Raw genomic sequence first — 10,944 nt, forward strand, 5'->3', positions numbered from 1 at the left:
CGATTCGAAGGGTTGGGTCGTGGGCGATTAATGCGAGGAAGGAAAAAAAATGTGAGGAGTAGATCTGCCGTTCCTATAGGACATTTAGGAGTGCTCGATCAAGTCTAATCTCCTCGTTCTGGAAGGCGGCGCGTACGTAGGTAGATGGAACCTTGGGACGACGTAGACGGCGGCAAAACAGTGAGCGGCCTCTCCACTTTCCTCCCTTTTTTTTGGCTTTTCCGTTGCTCTCCCCCGTCTGCCTCACCCATGATCGAGTGAGCCCAAAGCACCTGTGCAGCTGTGCTACTCGCAGCTCGCAGCTGTATGAGTGCAACTCCAGTGATGATCTGGATTGCTTTGTAGTCAATAAACATGTAGGATATTTTGTTTACTCAGATTGTCAGAGTCAAAATCATGGCGTGGATCTTCTTTTGGCTATCTTGATGAAACCTGCAGGTTTGAACACTCACATTATTAATTTCTTCTCATTTATTCAGTAGGATCATTACATGGAATTTTTGTCAAGAAATTGTTTGTGACAGTTATGACAAACCAAGTTAGAAGATAAAGATCTCCAAGTGCAACCTAAAATCTTTCATCGTTAACTCTAAATAAAATCATGCAATGCAGATGGATAGTCATGGTTACCCACTGAACCAAATGCACGTGGTGACACTATGGTACAGAGCCCTTGAAATTCTTCTGGCGCAAGACAATTTTTTGTCATATTGATGTGTGGTCAATTCGTTGCATTTTTGGAAGAAATGGTGAATCAGAAACAAGTGGTCTTCGGTTAAGCTCTTCCACAGATCTTTAAATTGGGCGGGCGCGGCAACGCGCGTCAACATGATCTAGTCAACCCTCTAGGGTACATTGCTACGGTTCCATTGTCACTACTAACCCCTCTCAGTAGCCAATATGTACTAAAAAACTAATCTACATTGTTGCACACATTTGCAAGATTTTTTTTGGTGGAGGGATAGAGATCTGCACGCACTCAAGCGGAATTCAACGAGGCTGGTGCATGGCCTCAGGCTGAATGCAGTGGGCTGCGTGCTTTGATAATGGCTGCAAAGTGAAGATTTTTCGGTCGACTCCAAGCACAATCTCCGACTTTCAGGTACATGTCTCTCTATAACCTCAGTTTTTCCTCCCTACATTTTTGCGGCGAAATCATAGGAAAGAATGCTCTCTACTGAATGAGCAGTAGAATTAGTATCTAAACAATTTACTTTTTATGTTCTTATATTCTTCCATTCCAACATTCTATCTAACTCGGAAGCTCTGACGTATGTAATGCCCACATTACAGGACCTTACAAGCCTAACTGGGCCCCAAGGTAAAAGGTTGATCAGTAATAGATGGCCGGATTAATGGTGAGTGCTTCTACTGGAGTGATGAGACAACTCCTGGGTATGCTGGCCATCCTCATGGGGGACAAGTTCACCAAGCTCATAAACTTGCGGAAGGAGGTAAGTTCTTCAGTGAGGATCTTACCAGCATGAAGGATGCCCTTGAGAGACTTTCAGATTTGGACGAGCTAGACAAGCAAACCAAAGGGTGGAGAGACCAAGTAAGGGAGATGTCATGTGGCATTGAGGAAATCATCGATGACTTCATGTGCTGTGTTGGGGCAAAAAGTGAAACCGATGGTTTTGGAAGGAAGACTGTGCGACTCGTTAAAAAGTTGAGAGCCCACCACCAAATTGCTGGACGGATCAATGAGATCAAGTAACTTGTGCTTGAGACAAGTGCACGGCACCAAAGGTACAAACTTGATATTCCAGCGTCAAGTGATGTAGCCATTGACCCACGAGTTGCGACACGATATGAAAATGTAGCTAACCATGTTGGTATGGAAGGATCAACAATGAGCTTATCAATTGGATCATAGACACCCTGCAATTTTTGTTGGCTCATAGACAGGGAGAAGCAGTTGAAGGTGGCATCGATTGTGGGATTTGGAGGTCTACATAAAACTACACTTGCCAACGTGGTATATGATAGGCTCAAGGGCGACTTTGACAGTTATGCTTTTGTGCCGATATCTCAAAAGCCAGACATTATAAATTTTTTCCGTGGTTTACTCTACGAACTTGGGGGTGTACAATCCTTTAATGATTGTGAGTTAAATGTTGTTCTTTGTTTGGCTTTTTGTGTGCGTTGGTTTGAATTATGCTGGGCACGTCTACTGCTTTGTTGCCGGGTGGTGTTGTTGCTTTCCGGTCTGGGTCTGACCATGTTTGATGTGATATCGGTTGCCTGTTGGGAGGACATTAGGAGGCTACTTGGTTTGTTCGGGTCTGGGTTGAGTTTGTCCACTCATGTTTGGTTGGATAGTTAGGAGGACAGTGGTATCCCCGGCTCGTCAGGGTTCAGCCTGGTGCTCGCATTTATTTTGGATTTATTTTAGGATTACTGGCGACGCGCGTTCAATGGGAGAAGACGTTCCCGTCGACTACGAGGCGCTACGGTGGCTTAGTAAAATCCTAGGATGATGTGCTCATAGGGATACAGTGTGCGTGTGTGCGTTCATAGGTGAGTGTATGCGCATGTATATGAACGCTTGCGTCTGTACTGTATTCAAAAGAAATTGGAGTCTAGCACAAGTGCACAACCCATGCAGAGCCGTGTAGGCAATAGGCACGCCGAACCAACTTTATCAAGGGAAGGATGTTTATTGTGAATGGTGTGCAGGTGATATTTACCAAAGACAAATAATATTGATCATTGCCCATGCCCTTCTTTCGCTGGCCAGCCGCGTCATTGTGCCATTGGGTAAAGAACTAATGAACTATTTTCCGGGGCTAGATGAGCTGGGTAAACGACATGGCACATCATGCACCAGGTTGAAAGTTGTGGCCCGACGGCAAATCCACACGTTGCACATCCATGGCCTACCCTGCCACGGTTTCCAGCCCGGGGCAAGTCGTGCCGAGTCTGGGATAAGAGTGTCTGGGGAAGGCGAAACAAATAGGATGTGCCTGATCGCATTGCCGGGTCTGGCATCGTAGAGACCGGATAAATTGGCCAGCGACATTAAATAGCCAAGCAACGACATAGGACCTCAGATAGTTCACTTACCTTTAGGTTGTGGTTGGACAGGGCTCGCGACGGCGAGGATTGAGCAGATCCGGCTGTAACCTCTTGCTCGTGCCAAGGTCGGGTTGAATGAGACGGGTGATGTTGTCTTCTCCCTCACAAGCGAGTTTCCTCCCATGATGGGATGCGAGCTCGTGGGCAGAAGGAACCTAGACGCGACTGATCGAGCTGTATGGCATTGTAGTCCACGAGCTTCACCATAGTGTTGCATCACTACCCCAAACAGACTTTTTCATGACGGTTTAGAAGATTCCTGAAGGTTGCGAGCTCTCCTTCAGGAACGTGCGACGTTCCTGACGTGAATTGGGTACCGAGGCGAATGGGCCGAGTCAATCCTGAAGGGCCGCATATTAACCTTCAGGAATACCAGAAGCCTTCAGAAACGTGGCCCATAGTCGTGAAGGGAGCCGATCCACGTCGGGAATAATATCTTCCGCACGTACGTGACGGTACACCGCCTTCAGGAACGTGGCTAGGAGCGAGCAGGGCGCGCGATTTACGCGAATTTTGGCTATGAGCAAGGATGGCGCGCGATTTTTCCGCCCGGGATTAGTTTTCGCGCCGGTTGTGCCCCTATCGCTGACGTGGATCGGCCCAACGTCAGGAACGACTGGTCAAAATCCCTAAGGGGGTGTTTGTTTTCAGGGACTTTTTTGTGTAGGGACTAGAAAAAATCCCTTTTAGAGACTTTTTTACCAAATGGGAGGGACTTTTTAGGGACTAAACTAGTCATTTGGGACTAAATGAAGAAGACTCTCAAGGAGAGTCTTTTTGGGACTTTTTGAGACTTTTCCAACAATGCCCTTTCATGCACCTATTGGCCCGCCATCCCATAGTGTTGTTTGATTGTTATTTTTCTATATACTAGGGGCAACGTGGTCATTTAATAACCTCTAGGAAAGGACTAGAGACTTTTCAGTCTATGAAAACAAATAGTAAGAGACTTTTTTAAGGACTAGAGACTTTTTAGTTGGGACTAGAAAAACTCCTAGGACTAGAGAACCAAACACCACCTAAAACAAACTCCTACGCGTCCCCATCCCCTGTTTTGCATCGCGCCGCCCCTCCTCCAAACCCCTCATGGCCGCCGCCCCCTCCTCCCAACCCCCCATGGTCGCCGCCTCCCGTCCGGTGTCGCCGCACCCCACTGCCGGCGGTTGACCCCACACCGCTGTTGCCCCCACTCCTCCAGCGCCATCTCCCCTCATCGACCGCCGCCCCGTCGCCCCATCGCCATCCAATCAATCGCCTCTCTCGCCGGCCAACGCAGCCCCTTCGACGTCCAGCCACCCCTCGTGCGCCCTCCAGCCATTCCAGCGGCGCCTTCATCCCCGACGACTGGCGCCCCTCGCAGACCCGAAGTACGGCGCCCCTCGCAGATTCACAGTACAACACTGCTTTGATCCGCATCGACCGGCGCTTCCAGCGCCGCCCCATCGACGTCCAACAGTCCCCCTCGTCGTCCAGCCACTCCAGCGCCTCCGGATCGACTGGCGCGTCCTCGTCTTCCAGATCTGACTCACTGCCTCGCCCTCTGTTTCCCTTCTAGTCCAGCCCCTGCAAACCGACCAAAAAAGGTAACAGCTTGTAGACCTTTCATGTTTAGTAACAGCAGAGTTCACTAGTAGCAGCATGCAGTGGTCATTGTTTAGTATTTGACACTTTTCTTGAGGCAAAAGATGCTATTTTTTTGTTGTTCTTTTGAAAAGATTGGCTCCAGCATCACTGGAGACTGTGATTAGTATATGATTCAGTTTTAAATAATTTGTTTTATGATTCCAGTGCAAAGGAATTGATAGTAGTTCCCATATGTCTATGTACAGAAGGCAAAATCAGGACGGTGTACTTCTACGAAGGCCAAGTTTGAGGAGTGATAGTGTTGCACCGCAGCCCTCTCCATTGACAGGTCCAATGTCCACTCTTCCACGGCTCTATACTTGTTTATGTAATTTCTTCATTGCCATGTTAGATCATTAACTGTTATATATTCCAAATTGTGCAATAACAATATTATTGAATGGCGGAACGTGAGTGGATGTATAGTGGTTGGACTCATAGTAAATCAACTGATGAGTGGTATAATAAGACATAAGAATTCGTAGATTTGCCTTCTCTATGCCAAGTGTAGTCCAGAATTGAAAGATTAAGTGTCATTGTGTTAAATATCGAAACTATGAGAGCAATAACAGGGATGATGTAGAGTTAGATCTGTGTCATTTTGGTTTCAAGCGGAATTATACTGTTTGGACTGCGCATGGTGAAGAGCATGTTGAAATTACAGACTATGTAGATGCTGCAGAGGCTGATCGGATGGACACTATGTTGAATGATCTAGCTGCGCGTGCCCCCCCAATTGAACAACAACCAATAGCTTCAGCCCAAGCTTTCTATAGAATGATTGATGATGTAAAAGAGTTGGTGCATGAAAATACAAGCCACTCAACTATGTCTGCCATAGCACGGTTGTTGACAATAAAGTCACAACGAAGAGTTTATCTGAATGCTAAGCAGACTTATAAGAAAATATATGTTGTACTCTTATCTGTTGCTATTTAGGATTGCAATTATTTTCAAATCTGCTTGGAGTTTCATTTTCTACATAATTGATGTTTATTTAGTTTTCAAATCTGTTTTCAGTTTGCCATTTTGTTTTGTACATAAATTATGCTGATTTTTTCTTTATTTAGTAATCTTGTATATAGTTGTGATCAGTTTGCTATGGATCTAACCCGTTGTCTCTATAAATACTTATAATTTGTGATAGTTTTATGGCAAGCTGGGATGGGAAGTACCCGAAGATCTTCTTGCCTACCAAGATGAGCTGATGGATGTCGGTGATCTGGTATGTACGCCACTCAACCCCTCTATGCAACAAACTTGAGCCTGTTCTAATCACAAATATCATGTTCTATGATAATAACATTGACTGGCCTTGTTCAATTTTAGACTATACTTGCGGTTTCATTTCCATGTACTCCGAGTTCTAAATTAGACACTGAAGCTACATAATCTCTTGCATGTCAAATTGTGCAGTAGATCTGAATTGCTTGAATAGGTGCAAGCTTCTGACCACAACTTCACTCTCTATTTGATCTAATGCTATGTTTTTAAAGCGTCCTTAAGGCGACGCCTAGGCGTCGAAGCGCTCCCCCTCCGCTTTGGAAAATCGACCGCTTTGGGCGCCTAGGCGTCCAAAGCGCCCGCCTAGGCGTCGCCTAGGCACCAAAGCGCCCCCCCTCCCTAAGGCGGTAAGGCGTCGCCTTAAAAACATAGATCTAATGATCACTATACTAGTTAGCATTTTTCATATTACACAAGATGTTGCTGCACTTCTTATCTTTCACATTTTTTATCTGATCTCAGAAAGATAACTTGGGCTTTTGGCTCGTTTACATCTGTTACTCATGTACTTTTAGCTACTGACCGTGCACTTGACTAGCGTATAAAGTGAGAATACTCTTTCTTTTTCATGTTTCACAAAACAGATGGGATAGACAGAATATATCACCTAATACAATTGCATGTAGTGAAGATTAGGAAAATCAATCTATGGCAATCAGTTGCTCCTGCTTTATTAATAGACTGTTCTAATACTTGTAAAATGTGCAAGTTCTGCTTTAGTGTGTGTTCGTTGTTTTACTTCACTATGCTGAAATCTGTTGCATTAACACTTTGCAGATGAATGAAACACCCCAAGCCCAAGAGGATGGTGGTACTCCAATGACAGATTCTTCACATGATGAAAGGCATGTTGATGCTGGTACTCAAATGGATGATCATGGTTCTGCTCCAACACATGAAAATCATTTAGGAATGCCATAGTTCTAGTTAGTGCTTGTATTGGTAACTATATGCGGACCCTTTTATTTGTCAATCGCTACTATTGATGGAATTTTAGGACTCTAGTATGTCTTTTGGTCTGGCTAATAACTAGTGTTAAGTTGAGCTTTTGGTAATTACGCAAATCTGGTGAACATGGAGGTTTGTGTAATGGATATATATTGTGAGCTATGAATGGGATGTCATCTTAAACTGGGCCACATGACCTTTGTTTGTGCATGAATATTAATAGCTGTACTACAATTGGCTGTGAATTTCAGTAATTCAATATTATTTTGATTTCTTGGGTTAAATAATCATTCCTGATGGGGTCATTGTGCTACCATGTTTAACTTTCCCGACGTAGCCAGCCTTCACGATTAGGAGGTGCTCATTCCTGAAGGCGACCTAATAACGTTCAGGAAAGCAGAGAGCATTCCTGACGGACAGATTCCTGAAGGCATTTCCTGACGGTGCCACCGTCAGGCATCACAGTTGGTCGATCATGGGGACCCCGACAGGAAACGCCGTCGGGAAAAACATTCCTGACGGCTACCTTCAGGAACACGCGTTATTCCTGACAAGCTGTTGCTGACGGGAAATTCCTGACGGTATGCCCTCATTCCTGATGATTTTGATGCATTCCTGACGGCATTTGGCCGTCAGGAAAAAATGCGTTTGGGGTAGTGCATGGCTTTCATTGTACCTGGCTGCTCAGCCTTACTGTGTGTATCTGCCTAACACTCGTGACGATAGGAAGCTAGGCAGGCACTCGAAGCAGCCCTAGCCGGCCAGGGTCGTCGATGACAGGAAAGTGCCTTGCAGTTGGCTAATATGACGTTATTCTATTTCATACTCCCACGAGATGGACTTCGTGATTTGCCCGAATCTATTGTGCGGGGGTGGTCGTCCTTTCTATCGACCCGGTCATTGGGTTGTTCCGGCCGACCAAAGAAGGGCATGTGTGATGTCATGAAGCAGGGAAACGGTCAGTCAGGCATGTCGTTAGCCGCTGACGTGAGCCACGAAGCACACATCGGCCTTATACCGAATGGCCAAGGAAGGATGGAAGGACAGGAAAGAGGGCATTCGGGCAGATTGCTCGCGACTACTTAGGAACCAGCTAGCTAGAAGGCCCAGGTAGTCAGAAGGTTCTGTGTGGGTAGCGCAGCCGAGCAGGCGGGTGTCCGAAAGGCCCGGGTAGGTGAAGTATTAGCATGAATATGCATAAAACTGAGGACACCCATTTGTTTTAAGCACTCAACAACCTATGAGTAAAATACTTCTTAAAAGAAAATTATGAAGTGTAATAAATCATAAAAAAAAGTCTCAATCTCTCTTGATGTAGATAAGTCTTTTAAGATCATTCTACTTGAACTGTTATTCCAGAAATGGTAATTAACTGCACACACAAAAAGTAACTCAGTCGGATCAAAACAAATTCTTAATGAGCAGTGCATACATGTGGTTTGCTAGCAACACTAGAAGAACACCCGTGCGTTGCAACGGGGTCACATCAACTTAAAGAGTTCAATATTAATATTCTCTAACATATCAAGTTACATTGGCGACCTTTTTTACCATCAAATCCTCTCACACACACACACTCTCCCTCCCTCTTCCTCACTCCCCCCTCTCCCTCTCTCTCTCTCTAACACACACACACACACATCCATCTTATTGGGTACGAGACCATAATCCATTTATTTCACACACACACGCTAATGCATAACAATATGGATTATGTGTATTATATTTGCCACCACAACTGAGGGAATTAATTTCATGTAAATCGGCCAGCCACATCTCCAAGAATACGCGGAGGAGGTGGCCCGGGTCGGCGTCGGCACCATCCGGCGCGGGCCACGGGCCCGCTTCCAAGTGCGTCTGCACGCCGGCCACTCACACCGGGTCCTTCAAGTGCCGCTTCCATTGCACCAACTCCCAGGGCCACGACCACGGCCAGGGCCAGGGAAGCCGTTCTTCGCCGCCTTCACCGGCCGCGGCCAACGCGGTGCCGCGGCACCCGGCCTCGCCGTCCTCGTCCTACGGCACCGTCGCGACCCAGTGATGCAGCCCAAGCATCGGTCTCGAGAACCAAGAACGCTCGACAATGAAAAGGGAAGGGAAGATCATATACATGTCATAAGAAAGGGAGTTTATTTACTGCTCCCTCTATGTATTGTTTTCTTTGTTTGGAGATTGATTACCATCCGTGAGTTAAGGTAAAGTTAATGTGATTGAGCGATTTATCTGAAAATCAAATATTTGCTTTCTAATTAATGTGATTGAGTGATTTAAGGTAAGGTTAATTAATTTAGATTTTATTTTTAGAGATTGTTCGTGAATGATTCTACATTACTAAATAACTTGCCCCAGTATGGAAAGTTCTGATCTGTTCAGATTTCTTTCGTTATGTGAGAGGGTGACGCGAAAATAAACCAATAAGGTGGAGGGAGGGGACAAAAAAAATCTTAGAAAAAAACCAGCGAAGGTGGGAGGAGGTACAAAAAATAACCATGGGAGGTGGGAAGCCGCCCTTCTTCGCCCCCTTCACCGGCCGCGGCCAACGCGGTGCCGCGGCACCCGGCCTCGCCGTCCTCGTCCTCCGGCACCGTCGCGACCCAGTGACGTAGCCCAAAAATCGGTCTCGAGAATCAAGAACGCTCGACAACGGAGAGGGAAGAGAAGATCATATACATGTCATAAAAAAGGGAGTTTATTTACTGCTCCCTCTATGTATTGTTTCCTTTATTTGGAGATTGATTACCATCTGTGAGTTAAGGTAAGGTTAATGTGATTGAGCGATTTTTCTGAAAATCAAATATTTGCTTTCTAATTAATGTGATTGAGTGATTTAAGGTAAGGTTAATTAATTTAGATTTTATTTTTAGATATTGTTCGTGATTGATTCTACATTACTAAATAACTTGCGTCAGTATGGAAAGTTCTGATCTGTTCAGATTTCTTTCGTTGTGTGAGAGGGTGACGCGAAAATAAACCAATGAGGTGGAGGGAGGGGACAAAAAAATCTTAGAAAAAAACTTGCGAAGGTGGGAGGAGGTACAGAAAATAACCATGGGAGGTGGGAAGCCGCCCTTCTTCGCCCCCTTCACCGGCCGCGGCCAACGCGATGCCGCGGCACCCGGCCTCGCCGTCCTCGTCCTCCGGCACCGTCGCGACCCAGTGACGTAGCCCAAAAATCGGTCTCGAGAATCAAGAACGCTCGACAACGGAGAGGGAAGAGAAGATCATATACATGTCATAAAAAAGGGAGTTTATTTACTGCTCCCTCTATGTATTGTTTCCTTTGTTTGGAGATTGATTACCATCCGTGAGTTAAGGTAAGGTTAATGTGATTGAGCAATTTTTCTGAAAATCAAATATTTTCTTTCTAATTAATGTGGTTGAGTGATTTAAGGTAAGGTTAATTAATTTAGATTTGATTTTTAGATATTGTTTGTGATTGATTCTACATTACTAAATAACTTGCGCCAGTATGGAAAGTTCTGATCTGTTCAGATTTCTTTCGTTGTGTGAGAGGGTGACGCGAAAATAAACCAATGAGGTGGAGGGAGGGGACAAAAAAACCAGCGAAGGTGGGAGGAGGTACCAAAAAACCATGGGTGGTGGGACGAAAATAAACCGCACGAGGCTACCAACTGCTTCATTAGGAGTAGAGATTACATTGTATGACTGCTCATGTTTAGATATGCTATTAGTGCTACAAATGTCAAAAACTACACCATTTGTGGTGGAGTTAAATGATCACGCCAGTTTGGATGTGGTGTTTGGTGAAGCAATGATGATATCGAGGACACACACAACGTTCATCACTCGCTGACTTCCTATATATAACTAGCTTCTTCCCCTACGTAGCAGCATCATATTTAGTTTCTAGGGAGAAGATCGTGAAAGTGTGGAAGGGGAGTAGCAATGGTGAGTAGGGCGAACGGCATAGACGGTCATAAGGATGAGATGTATTGGGAATTTGAGTCAGTGGAACCTATAAAAACATATTTCTCAGACAAACAATGAAGC

General features: G+C 45.3%; 1 long non-coding RNA gene and 1 pseudogene across 1 annotated transcript; both read left to right on the plus strand.

Annotated features, from left to right (window-relative positions):
* Positions 1–1,343: 1,343 nt before the first annotated feature.
* LOC123152841 (disease resistance protein RGA5-like) overlaps positions 1,344–10,944 on the plus strand; it is a 25,387-nt pseudogene continuing 15,786 nt past the window's right edge.
* LOC123151104 (uncharacterized) lies at positions 4,906–7,162 on the plus strand. Its single transcript, XR_006475492.1, has 3 exons — positions 4,906–4,990; positions 5,849–5,926; positions 6,763–7,162. It is a non-coding gene; the product is annotated as an uncharacterized lncRNA (long non-coding RNA).

This window comes from Triticum aestivum, chromosome 7A (assembly GCF_018294505.1).
Source record: "Triticum aestivum cultivar Chinese Spring chromosome 7A, IWGSC CS RefSeq v2.1, whole genome shotgun sequence".
NCBI lineage: Eukaryota > Viridiplantae > Streptophyta > Magnoliopsida > Poales > Poaceae > Triticum > Triticum aestivum.